Below are 15,029 nucleotides of genomic sequence, written 5' to 3' on the forward strand. Positions count from 1 at the left end.
GTTCAGGGAAGCACATGTTGATGTGGAGGTGCTATAAAATAAAAGGAAGAAACAGAAGGGGGGATGTAGTGTTACTTTTTTTGTCTCCTCACAAAAATAGCGAACAGTGTTTTAGCAATAGTCAGAGACATAAGCCAGAACATAACTCCACCAACACATGGAGGACAGCTGTCCCCAGAGAGATGCTTTGACCCTCAGCAGATTTTATCTGAGTAATGAAAGAGGATATTGGGGTTTTTATTGTAGCATACCTTCATCTTTCCTGACTAATACAACCAGCACTGAGTAAATGAAATTAGGTAAATTGTCATTGGTCAACACAGAGCTAAACAGCTTAGAGGTTCAGTCCAGACAGCCCACAAAGAAATCCATGTCACCATTATATCCAGTGTAATCTTCAAATTTGGCAATGCACAGCTACATAATGCTAGACAATATCTTGAGTTACAGCTTGTAAAAGTAGGACTAAGTCCTTTTTTTGGTTAAGAAGAGAATTAAAAGGTGCTAATTCTTAACCTCCTCTCTTTTCTAAAATCAAAACAAAACAAAAAATAAATATACTGCTTTGTAGTCATTGCAAGCCTTATCCATTTTTTTCTTAAGGTGCTTAAAAGCATCTACAGGTTTTGTTTATAGGAAGGATGTTACAAGTCATGATTCTTTTCCTATAGAATATGAATATTCCTGAATAGAAAAAGTAGAATTACACTGATGTCACTGATTACTCTTGATCCACCTCTTTATCCACCATTGACTTTCAGCAGAGACAGAAGTGGACCTGCAGCTTACCCTTATTTTTCAAAGTACTAAATGACATTGTACCTTGGTTAATGATACTGAAATGTCTCTGATGCTGTCACAGGAATTTCTCTAGGATCAGAAAATCTAATCTAGACAATTCCTAGTGTCAAGTACATGGACACCATTCTAGGTCCCCATGTCAAAGTTTTACTGACCTTATGTGGGAGAAATTTTAAAATGCTGAACAAAATGCTATATTTGCATTCATCTCCAATTATCTGTAGCTGGAATATGGACAGCATACTCCATTTAAGACATCTATGCAGTAGTAAAAAAGGACCCATCAGATATCTGCTCCATCAGGTAATGCCATTTTATGGAGAAATGTTGATAGATGTGAAAGAAATAGTGATATAAGAAAAAAAAAGCAGTTATTGAACAAAAAAACTGTCATAAATTTGAGTAGGTTTGAATAAAATATATCATGCTCATTCATGAAGAAATGTAATGGAAACTTTGAGGCAAAGGATGTGATTATCTGAGCCAGTCTTATGTTTAAATTTTCCGTGATCGATGCAACAGAAAAATATTAAGCACAAATCAAAGAAATTTGTTAGATGTGATAATGATACTGCCATTATATTGTTAAAGAAAAGTCCTTGACTTTTAAAAATATGCTGAAACATTTCAAAATGTAGTAGTTAAGGAGTCTAGGCTGTGCTTCATTATAACCTGGGGAGAAGCAAGGTACAGTGAATATCTATTATAGCTAAAACAAGATTGGCCAGTTATGATCATTACTGAGTCTTGGTGATGGGTATATCAGATTTATAATGCCATGCTATTTTCATGAATGTTTAATATTTCCATAATAAATAGCAAAAAATAATAATATTAAACAAACCAAGGCTTATAAATTAACAGCTTGCCATGCCAAACCCTGTGACTTGCAAATCACAGTGGGTCAGCAAAGGTAAATGTGCACAGATGAACCCAGCCTCCTCATGACAGTACCTGCCTGCCCTGTACACAGGGTTATGATTAAATTTAATCAACTATGCTAATTTACATATGATAGTTGGACATTTCTGAGACATTTCGCAGGAATACCCATTGATGGGGAAAAAAGGAAAAGTTTTTCTAATGGGTTTTAAAGCTTGTTGTTCTGAGGTGCCTTACCCCATATGTTCTCCTCTTGTGCCCCAGAAGCAAGACTGGCTCTCTATTTGGGCATGTCTTTTTTTTTTTTTTTTTTTTTTTTAACTCCAAATGCACCATCTTTTCCTTCTCTAAATTTAAATTCAATTGGTATGTATTTTAAGTCTAATTTTCTAAACTTTCTCCTATCTATCCAAAATTCCTTGGGCTTCCAAAGTGAATTAGATATACTTCAAATTTCATCTTAATCATGCTTCGCTTTGAAAAATAAAATTCCATGGCTCTGTGGAAGATTTTTTTTCTCTCTCACAGGAATTTACAGAATAGGTAATGGGGAGGGGGTGTGTTTTAAAACATCATAAACTTGCAATAACCAGAAAATTCCAAAATAGTTTGCAGACTAGAATTTGACCAATTTTGATCTCAGAAATCTACAGCAAAGGATAACTGCAAGATGATGCTTTGCCTTCTAATAGTCATATGTTCCAAAAAGAATAAAATGGAAAAAGGATTTGGACATAAAAATCATTAATAAAAAGATTAAGTTAAGAAAATAAATCAGTAGTAGGAATTGTTTAATAAGAACCAACCAAATTAGTGTCTTTCATCAGGTAAAACCTATAGTTAAGTACCCTTTAAATTAGCTGATTTATATATAGAGTCATCAAGAAAGGAATTTCCTCAAATACCAAGGATGCCTGCAACATTCTCCACCATTTAAAGATCATCTGCATGGAAGTATAACTTGGTACAACCACTCCAGAAAACTTTTGGCAACATCTACTAAACTTGAAAACATGGATATCTTATTACCAATTAATTCTACTCCTAAGTATATACCCAACAGAAAGGAATACATTTATTTACCAAAACACATGTACTAATACTTATAGTAGCACTTCTGGAATAGCCCTAAGCTGGAAACTTCCCAAATGGCCATAATCAGTAGAATAAATAGTGAAATATTCACACAGCCTCAAGAACAGAAGTCTCTGGTGTAAATCATTACTCTCATTGTTATCACCCTCTGTTTTCAATAAACAGTACTGTCAAGCTGGTACAAACCTCTCCAAATTCTGACCCATGATTACAAAACAATACCCTTAATGTTTCATGCTATTATCATGGAGTCAGTATTGCTGAGGTACACTTCTTAATCCATTGGGATAGAAGGCTAATTCTAGGCCTGCTGGAATTGACTCACGGTGTGCACCAAGTTAGCCCATTTAAGTCTATGCCATATTGCTTCCTGAAATGAATACCACTGAAGATAATTTTAGGGTTACTGTATCATTTTCAAGAAATCCTTGGTAACTTACAAGATTGTAAACCATAAATAGAAATATGTTAAATCACTGACGACCCAAAATTTAGCAATGTTTGTTTTCAAATAATTGAGTGGAATAGATTCTGAAGCAATAGGATATGAGATTCAATAAGGAAATGAGAAAAGTTCTGGACATGGAGGGAGGCAGCTACCCATTGTCCATACTGAAGAGAGTAACCCGAACCCAAGATTAAAGTGTACACTCTAGAGGCCTGCAAGATGCAAGAGCTGTACATGGAATCTCTCTCTACTTGAGTTTTGTTTAGCTCCCTATATATTTGTTCCTTACTAAAAATAAATTTCACAACCACCCATTCTCTTATATATGTGTGCAATATGTATACATATATTCTTAATTACATGTGTATTATAAGCACATGTGTCTTATGTCAGTGCTTACAACATTTACCATCCAGGCCACTAAAAATTATGCCATTCTTCTGATGGATTAATTTAACATGTCCACAAGAAATTTCTAATTTTATCAACTACATGTATAGATATTAGAAAGACACAAAAATATTTGGTCCCTTTCTACTTATTATCACAATACTCGCTTTGTTGTTTTATTTGGCTTTAGTATTTTTAGGATTATTAAAGTAATATATGTTATTAAACACACAGACAAGAGTACAAAAAGTTTAAGTCATTCTACTTTATACAGACCAAGTTCATTCACTGAAAATTGTTTTCTCACAAAATCTCACTGAAACCAGAGTAAAGGGACTTTTAAAGACATAAACCTATAAGCAGAGGATGAAGAGGTCAGCAATAAAACACTGGATGCTACAAAGGAGATGGGTGTGTAGTAACTGATTTAGTAGATGAAAGAACACTAAAGCCCCTGAGGGGGAAATAGTGAAATAACCTTATTTATACCACAGAATCCTTGCAAGGTCAGGAATTGGCCACATTTGATACCTCCGGAACTAAGGAAAGATTGAGGAAGGGGGCTAAAATTAAAAGGACTATGGGAAAGCTAAGAAGCAGTAGATCAGTAAGTAGATCCTCTAGTCCATGGTGCTGTGCATTTTCATCTCAGCATAAGTTTGTGGGTTTAATTTCTGAGGCTCTCTGGTTGAAAGGATGCCATGCACAGTTGAGAGCATAGGTACCTATATTTTAAACTGTGCATCTATATTCATTCCCCATTCAAGGGGAATGAAGCAAAAACTGCAACTTCACTTCTAGAATTCCAGCAATGAGATTTTTATCCTCTAGAAGGCTCTGCTCTAGAGAATCTGTCCAGCCCAAGGAGAAACACCTAAAAATATTGTCATTAGAAACTGCCCAATAAACAGCCCACCCAAGACACCCTATAATAAAGCATAATATCTACAAACCCCACGCATGAAGGGCAGGATATCTTAATCATTAGCAGAGAGCCAAGGATGCCCAGACATCTGAGGAAAAGCTCTAACCTAGAAGACAGAATCCAAACAAACTTACATAAAGAATGACTGAGGAAACAGACAGTATAATTGGAGAAAATCTTAAATAATCATTTTCATCATCATTTTCAATGAGATGAAAGAAGATACCACAATACAAACTGGATTCTTTTTAAAGAACATGGAGAATGAAAAAGAGATCGTGAAAATTAAAAAACATGATGGCAGAAAGTAAAAACCCAATAGAAGCATTAATAGATGAAGAAGAAACTTTTCCAGAAAGTATAACAAAAGACCAAAGGATAAAAAATAGTAATGAAAAGATAAGAGAACTAGGTAGAATAGTTCCTCAGATGAAGCATCCAAATAAGTTTTCCAAAAAAAAAAAAAAAAAGAGAACAGAGAAAGAAAATGGGAAGAAATTACTAATAAAATAATTCAACATGCATTGCCAGCTTAAAATGGTCCATTGAGTGCCCAGTAAAGAAGATCTAAAATACTTATACCGAGTCGTAACTTGGTTTTTTAGAACACTGGTGACAAAGAGAAAATCCTACATGTTTCTGGCAGAGTGAGGGAGAATGAGGAAAAACACATTACAGGTAGTATGAGGAATCAGATGGCTTTGGATTTCTCAGTAGAAATCTTGAAAACAAGACAACACTGAAGAAATGCTTCAAAACTCTAAAAATAATAATTTCCAAAATAATATTCTATACCCAGCTAAATTATCAATGAAGTATGGAGATTAAAGCTATTTTCAGACTTGAAATGCCTTTTTAAAAATGTGTATCCTTCCCACCCTTTCTCAAAAATCTACTAGGTGATGTGTGCTAACAAAACAATAATGAGCAAACAAGCAAACAAAAGAATATTAGTATCAGAAAACAGGACTCAACCCAGATGAGAAGCAAAGAGGCAAGAGGAATCCTCAAGATAGGGAAGAGAAATCCTAGGGCAGCAGCTGTGCACAGGGATATATGCATCCAGTTCTGGCCAGAGAAGTGTCACTCAAGTGATAGATGTTCAAGGGTTCTAATCATATAATTCTATTTACCTGATGACAGAATGCCTGGGTAAATCTGACACAGATTATCTGCATGTCTTTTTTGTCTTGCTTGTGTACTGGTGAAGCTCTTGCACTTCTCTAAATGCCCTGTACCCTGAAGCAGGGAAGTTCTCTCATTTCATCTCCACAGAACTATTCTGTCTTCAGATAAAACTGAGACTTAAAAAGTTGTCAATTAAAAGAATAAAATGAAAAGCAGTCTACTCCCTCTGACTACATTTCTATTGGGTATTCAGTACTAGGCCTGCCAGATACCTTGATTACTTGTGGGAGTCCTGTTTGCTCAGGACTCAATCAGAACCTTGTAGACTGACTTTTCTGAGAAAAAACTCTTGGAAACAATAAAGGTGTCTAAAGCCAATGAATGAGAGACTGTTCGTTTTATCTTCTCTTGGAATCTTCACCTAAAGGTAAAAAATTTGTGCATGCTACTGTTTTTCCAGACTAAGCAATAAATTGTTTAGATAAAGTAGATAAAAGAAAATCATCTTTTAAAGCAAAGGAATGAGTCATGCAAAATACAAATAGTGGTTGCCTGGAAAAAAGGAGGCAGGATGAAAGCAGACGCATTTGGAGAGGGACATACTGGTACTGGTAGCCTGGGTGAGTAAAGTCGTTTTGTAAATATATATATATGATGTGTATGTATGTATATGGTATATATGTACATATACAAGTGTGTGTATTATATTTTTATGTTTAAATTTCACAATAAAAAGCAAGAACAAGGGGAAATAATCCAATCACTCGGATATCATTCCTTTTATCAAAACAGTGTGTAAATGTTTGTATGTGTTTTATATGACATTTTCAATTGTTTTGATTTTATTTTGTTGTTTTTTTTCAACAACATACTGCAGACATCTTGCAAGTAAAAATATCCACCCCTTTTTATGTGTTATATGAATATTCCCTAATTTATTCAACTATTCTCAGCAAGCAACTTTCCATCTTGAAGTTTTTCTCCTCCTGAAATGAAAACAAGTATATCTGTTCCTTTCCCCCTGCTAAAAACTGAAGTAACAACCAAAAAGACTATAAAGCAGAGAACTGGCTGGAAGGCAAGAATTCTGGAGATGGTTCTGTTCTATTCACTGAGATGACTGCTAGTATCGTTTTTTTCAAATTGTGATTTTATGTCCATACATTTCAATATTCCACCATTTTCTCTTTTTTTTTTTTTGGTTAAAAGTGTTGAGGTTGTATCATCTTAATACCAAACACAATAATTAATCCTTTTGGAAGAAAATAAAAATCTGCTATTATGTGTATTTTATATTTTTGGTATTCAAACAATGATAAATGTATAAATAAAAAAGTTCAAGATCTCTTTGTCACCATCACCACTACTATTACTTTAAATGCCCACTACCACCCCACTCGCAAGGTAATTAGTGATAATAGTTTGCAATATATCCTTCCATAAATTTCTCTACAAATTTCTCTCTTTTAAAGAAACTACTTGCAGTACAGATTGTTCTACATAGCCTCTCTGGAGACTTCTTAGCATCAGAGATAATAAGAAACCTTATGTCAGCTGACACAATTGCAGAAACAAAGGGACTGTATAATAATCTTGTTCTTAGAAGTGCCCATGATTCTTTTCACTTTCCTTTATATATCCATCTACCTAAATCACCGAGCAACTGTACGGTTTTCTGTTAATAGATCCACAGGGTCTGATTCCATTAACAGAAACCGTTTGAATTTATTCAGGAAATCTTTTACAGGCAACTCCCTTAAAGCAATTCAGACTCCAGAATCCTGGGAACTAAGTTTCTTCCCAGCCTATTCAGAATAGGTGGCGACTGCCATCGACTCCCATGCCTAGGCTGGCTTCAAATCAAACAGTCTCTTCAGAAACCCACATACCTTTAACTGACCATCAGGGCCTGATACAAAGCACAGCATTCACAGGAAAACATCAATCTGTTCTTTTTGCCAAAGTAGCACAATGTCCTTCTTGAGTGCTCATGACACAGAGACTGAGAAAACACTTGGAGCCCCGAATCATGTTCGTAACCCCAGTTGAAACCTCTTCCCACCCCATGCCTGCTCTTGTTCCCACTACTCCCCTCCTCCCCCATCCTTCCTGTAGTTTAATAAAAGGGGTTAATGGCTTACAAGAAGTGGAGAATCAAAAACAGACCTAAAAATCTTGCCAAATACAAGAGAATTAAGCTGGATCTAAGATTCCCAAACATCAATCAGGATCACACAGAGTGATCAGAATAAATTTCATACACATTTCTTCTCTTTGTAGATTAAGTAGAAAGAAAATACCACAAGTTGATATGAGTGAGGTCGAGACTTTTTAAGGTTATTTCCTAAATCCTAATTCATTTAATGTTTGGAAACTGCATAGTGAGCAGAATTAGTCACAAAGCATCTCTATTTTGAAATTTGGTGAACAAAAACCTAAATGTTTTTAATCAAGAACTAAAAATTTTATAAATATATTTTTCTAAAACTAAATGTAATTAACAAATTTTAAATAGATTCACTCATTTTTAAAAAATTGGAAATACAAGGGAATTTATTTATCATTCTTTAATCATTTGTCACAATTTTCATACTATGCCATTTTATTTTCTATTACTACCATAATCACATGATGTTTTCCTAGTATTTTATAATGATTTCTATAGATAATTATTTCCATTGTTGCCTTAAATTTATTGAATGTCACCATGGTAATATCCTCTGGTACCATGTGAAATATGAACAAATAACCTTGGCTATTAACAAATAACCAAGTCAGAAAGAAGTTTAAATGTCTTTCTTTTCTGTAAATGTTTCTCTGCTTCAGGATGCTATTTTTATTGATCAATAGAACATAGCTTTGCCATCATGCAATAAAAGTGAATACACTATATTGTTTATTGGATAGCTAGTCTTAATTTTGTTTAACTGGAAATTTTAAGTTTCCATTTCATTTATTCAAGAATTGTTTTCAAAATAGGTCTTCTATAGAAAAAAAAAATAAGACAGTTCTCAGAACCATAATAATATGATCTGTTTGAATTACATTCTAGTCCTCTGAAGAGAGATGAAAGAAGCTTCTCTCTTTTACAACTACAGGCTCTCTGAGAACAAGGATCATGTTTTAGTCACTGCCAATACCTAGTGCAATTCTTGGCATATCAGCAGTAGTTAATAACTGTGTGACAAAATTAAATAAATGAATTAATTAACATTAAAGCTATCACCAGAACAATATAATCTTTACAGAGTCAAGTCAGAAATAAATAGGTTTCTAATAAGATGTGGGTATTCCGGTCAATGTTATATTGTATAAATCTAATAAATTTATTTGTTTATTCATTCCTTTTAAAGAGAATATTTTCTCCAGACTGTAGCTATCATTGCCTTCTATATTGCATAGAATAATTGATATAAATTGGAAAACTATCTTTTCCTTTTGCAGTGACCGAAGTGTGAATCCACAAAAGGTTGGTAACCCTCTCCATTATCAAAAAGAGTAAGCGGAACATTAGTCCCTGCCTGCCAGAATGTCTCAGAGACTAGGAGGAGTAAAGAGCTCCCAATGGATGTAGTGGAAGAAATCAGTCTCATTGGAATCTCAAAGTCATTTGTCTGATAACCATGATATATATTTAGTCAGATTAGTGGAAAGACAGGCAAGTGAGTGAATGATATAATAACATTATGCACAAAGTATGGGGAAGGGAGTAAGAGCTACTAACCCAGAAGTTTTACGAGATAGGATTAACGCAGTCTTCCCAGAAATGTTGATGCTGAGCTGGGCCTAGAAGCAAAGCAAGGTGAAAGTCAATGGCAGAGTTTGAGGTGGAAGAGGCTCAGAGACAAGAGAAAGCCTGGCACATCCAGGCAATTGTAGTTCTTTAGCAGACTGAACAAGAAAGGGTGGAACTGATGATGCTATTGACGAGGACAAGAAGTGGATGGCCTTGAACACCATACCAATGAGCATGGACTATCCTATAGGTGAAAACGGACCAATGAAGGATTCTAAATTAGAGCATACACAGGCAAAAATTATGTGAAGAATGTATTAGTGAGGGGCAGACTGTGGGCAGAGAAATTAGTTTAGGAAGTTATTACACTTATAAAGGCAATAAATTCTGAGGTCTTTAACTAATGTTCATTGTTGACATATAGTTAACCTTAAGAAAACTTATCTCCTTTTATTTACAGCATTTCCCTCCATTTCTTCTCTCCCTTGCTTAGGACTCTTCGCTCAGATATTTGACCATATATATTTACTGCACCATGAAACCCCCATTTTCTGAGATATTCATATACCTGAAAATACTAGGTAGCCAGTAACTGGGATATACTGTACATGCACAGAATCAATTTTTGAGTCTAAGTCACAGCTTCAAAAAATGCATGCTCACTATTCTGATGTTCATTTTTTTACAGCAGTCTTATTATCATCCATCCAAAATTTTACTTCAGGGCAGACAATACATATTTAGAGATCACTATTAACTATTTGATGTGAAAAATATGAAATAGTAAGCTCTTTCTAAAGCAGCAGTAGATATTACTGACTTTATAAATGACCAAATGACCATTTGAAATAATTCAATTTATACATAGTCAGAAAAATAAGTATTATCTGTAATAACTGTTTAATCATTTATTTGATTCTTGAACAAACCTAGATCTAAATTATACCATAGTCTACATAATAAGGTGATCTGCATACCATTACTATAGGTGTTGCTTGTTGATACAGAAGATGTTTTACATGTCAAATAAAATAAAAAGCCAAATAGTGAACATCACAAGACACTTGTTTTATTTAGTATGTAAATTTCTCAGCATGCATAAAGTAAAATACTGTAATTATATTAAACAACCATTAAGAATTATAACTACATAGACCCTACCAAAGCTTAGTTCTTCATAACCACTGTGATGATATAATATACAACCCTGATATCGCCTTTGGCAAAAACTAAAATTGAAAACTGGTTTCTGAAATATTATATTTATATTATATATATAAATATATATATTTTTTTAAATAAAAGGGTTTCTTCTCATTCTATCATGAGAGTATACCATTTGGTATACTCTCAATGGAAAATGGACATTTATTCTCAAATAGCATGTAGATTAGTTGTATTTTCAGTCAAGAAATACAAAACATAATTTTTTAATAGTATTCAACAAGTTAATGGAGGTCAAACTGAACAATAGTCACTATGCCTGGAAGTGGAATAAATAACTGCTGTTATGAAATAGGTCTTTCCTAGCTATCATTTTTCTTCTCTCTTAATGGAGTTCATGATATTCAGTGTGTAAAATGTGTAACGGAAGAGAGCAACAGAGAATGAGAAAGACCTAGAAAGTTACTCTTTCCATTATGCTACCCCAGTTAAAATTCATAAACACTTTAGATTTCCTAAGCATAAAATAGTAGTTATAAAGTAATCTTTTTCTGAGATAATCAATGCCAAAAGAGGGAATTCATTCAGAACTTCCCTAAATAGTATATGAAGTTAAAATGGGGTGGGGGGAGGCGGGGGTAAAATATATAAAGAGAAAAAAATTAAGGAGAGGATGAAAGGAGACTAGTAAGAAAATAGGATACAATAAAAAAATAAAGACAGAAAGTCCAATTTTAAGTATCATTTTCTTCCCCATAAAACTTAACATGTTCTAAGTAGAAATGTTTGTTATTGTTTGTCTTTTCCAAGAAAATAAGACTACAGAATAAAACAAAAATTATTTTTCCTTACCTGCATTCTCGTAAGTTTTGTAAAAATAGCAAAAATGTAAAAAGTTGTTTAGAAAAAATTATAAACTATTTAAAATAAGATAAAAATTACATTAAAACGTGCTTACACAAAAATTACACATAGCATGTGTTCCATGACAAAAGCATATCACTCTGAAGCACCGTCACAATTTATCCTTCCTATGTCCAATATTTTCAAGAATATATGAGATATCTTACAACCAAAAATAAAGGAACATTGACAATTATTTCAAGCATAGAATGATTTTTAATGAATCAATTATTCAAGAGGTGCTTTACCAATCAAAATAAAATAAAAATTCAAAAATGATACTGAAGTGTTCTGCACTGGAATACATTCCAACAAGTTGGCAATGTTCTGCTTTTGTAATCTGCTTTTCATCTCTCTAAAAAATAAATTGCTCCTGCATAAACAATATTTCAGTAACTGACAGAGTTGGCAGCTAGGCTGAAGACAGCAGGAGTATTAGCAACCATGACTGATAGCAAAATTGGGGGTTGCAGAGAGAGGAAAAAGTATACATTAAAATTTAAGGAATAGCTGTTGTATTTCAGACTTTTAAAAAAATATGGTATGACATATTGAGGTCACCATTGATTGAAAAGATATATCTGCAAGGAAGCCTTTCACCTCCTCTGAAATCTTCAGAGAAACCACTTGTGAGCACACCATAGGTGCCTATGGCTAAATTCCTCTAAACTGAGGATGGCGTGGCTAATTAGTGAATGATGCTGAAGACTCAGTCCTACTGGATGGAATGCCAGTATGAAACCTCAAATCTACTAGAGCAGGGCTGGAAGAGCAAGTTGGTGATATCTGGATGTAAAACCCTCCATTTAATTGCGTGTTTTCTTCACCAATTTCCTCTGAACTATGTTTATTGGGACAGCCTGTTAAATATTGTCTTTCACTTAATTCCATAACAAAATCTACTTTAAAAATACTAAAAACAAACATATTACATTTTCTGGGCTCCTTTCTCAACATACTTTTCTCAGGAATTTTTATCTTGAAAAAGAGATGTATTCATTAAATGGAAGAATGAAAAACAAGATGTTTCCCCATCATCCAAATGAAAGCATTCCTAAGTTTATAGAAATTTTAGTTATCATCTCTTTGACTTATAAGGAAATATTCAAATTCTGTCTGCATAGCAGAGACTACTTATTGTCCCTCAACACCCAGTTTCCTCTCCTTCTTCTTACTAATAACCCTTGAGTTTAACTCAGAATATGGCACCCATTTATATGCTCCCAACCTCCTTTGCAGTTTAATGTGCCCTTGTGACTACTCTTTCTTTTGGGATATAATAAAAGTGATGAGTAAAACTTCCAGGAGTTTGTCTTCTTCTTCAGCCCTCCCTACTTTTTATTACTTTAAAAAGAGCAGCCAGTTCAGACAGGGTAACCAGATAGCCTGGCTTACCCAGGACACTCATTTGCCCCTGTTGTTCTAGGGCCTTGTGGTCACCCTAATCTAAAACCATTATGGAAACTGTAATGAAGGTGGCCAAGTTACAAGACAGAAAAAGTCAGTTATCTTGGCCTTTGTTAGAGCAGCTAAAAGGGCAGACGGTATAAAATCAATAGAAAAAAATTCAGAAATCCTTGTTAAATTTCAAAATAAGAAAATTATTCCCTTCAATGTGTCTAAAATCTAACAAGTTGTTGAAGCTTTAAATGGATAATTTTAATCAAGATAGAATTATTTTTTAGATGCTTGGAAACTTGGAAAAAAACAAAAACAAAAAGAAAAAGGAAAGACAGCCTGTGGGTGAAGGTGGTCAAAAAAAAATAAGCCAGTTGTTGGTTTTGCTTTGTTTTCTGAGGAAATCCATGAAGGCTTCTTGTATGGGGTAGCATTTAATCTGAGTCTTGCATAATAAATATGAATAGTCTTTCAAAAGGCATCAAAAAGATCCTAGGTAGAGAGATTAGCACAAGCAAAGATAAAGGTGGCAATGTGAATGATATTTTCAAGAAATGAAATAGTTGCGTATTGGGTGTGTAGGATATGGGAAAGCGAAATCAAGTGTTGTAACTGGGATCCAATTTTGGAGAAATTTGAATGCTCTAAAGTTTGGAGTTTATTCTGCAGGAAGTTTGAAACCACTGAAGTTTTCCCTGAATCTTCCTGGAGATGACAGAATGAATTCAAGAGATATCATAATGTTCATATCCATAGGACATATGACTGATCAGATATGGTTAATGAGGGGAAAAAATTAATGATACGTGGTGGGATATTTTCTAAATAACTGGCTTCCACCCATTTCTTGTTATCTCTTGGCCCTTTCTTATACCTACCACCATCTTTTAGTCACATAGACTATTCTTTACTTCTAAGTTTCAAAAGCTTGGACTTAAAGAAAACTCAAACTTTGGAGAAGAAACATAGATTGGAGAGAAATCAGAAAGAAAAAAAATCAGGCCGCTGCCTTCCCGTGCACATTAACACAAACACACCAAGATTCCCCAAGGGCTGAGAGAGGAGAAGAGTGATCATCAGAGCCAAGACAATGACTGGTCCCTGAGAAATGGGACCTGCATTGTGACTGTTCTGCAGAACTCCAAGAAAATTTTGTGGCATCTAGGAGTAGAAGGATGAGTAGACTCTGTTCACAGTAGAAGAATGCAAGAAATCCTCAGATGAGAAATAGCAGTACAGTGTTGTAGAACAAACAAGACTTTAGTCAAATGTAAGAGTTCACCACAACTCACTATGGGCAGGAGAACTGAATGGCTCCCATATGCTTAAGGGTGCAGAGAAGTAGCAAAGAGAAGTGGTGGACTACCAAGAGCCTTTCAAACAAGAACTTGGGACCCTGTTGAGTAATTTGCTTTTTCCAGTGACCAAGGGCCAGACAGAAGATGGTATGATGTACAGATGTCAGCACTGCCAGATGGCACAATGGGTCATATATATGCATCCAACCAGCAACACCATGGCACTCAGCAGAAAAAGTGAAGGAAATCCTAATTACAACAATTTTCTACCACCCCAGAAAAATAGCTGTTCAAAATAGAAATTAAGTTGAATAGTAGAAAAAGTTAAGGAATTTTTGCTCACCTGTTTTTTAAGAATGATGGGCAAAATCAGACCACCATATAATGTCTGAAATGTCTAACCCAGAAGACTTGAAACGATGCTACTCCAATTATGATAGGCAACACAGGTAAAGAAAAAGAAAATTACTACCCTAACACGACTAAAATTCTGCCTCACTTAATTGATAATAAAAATCATTTACTTAAGAAATTACTCCTCTTAATATATTTCTTCAATGAAAGACTATCGATTAAATTGTCTCATGCATATTTTCTCTACATCAAGTTAAATGAAAAGTGAGTTAAATGTTTTAATAAATTAAAATATCAGTTTTGAATTATAAATTATTGTGAATCCTAAAATTAAGTCAAAATAAGAGCAAATTAAATAAAATATAAAATAAGATTTAAAATTAAAAATTATCCTTGCAAACTATAAGTCTACTTTTAATTGTTTTCTGTTGAGTTTAATTATCAACATTACAACAATGTTGTTTTATAATCGCAATATAAAATTTTAACACTAATAATTAAAGTTTA

The sequence above is a fragment of the Pteropus alecto genome, unplaced genomic scaffold, assembly GCF_000325575.1.
Source record: "Pteropus alecto unplaced genomic scaffold, ASM32557v1 scaffold20, whole genome shotgun sequence".
Taxonomy (NCBI): Eukaryota; Metazoa; Chordata; class Mammalia; order Chiroptera; family Pteropodidae; genus Pteropus; species Pteropus alecto.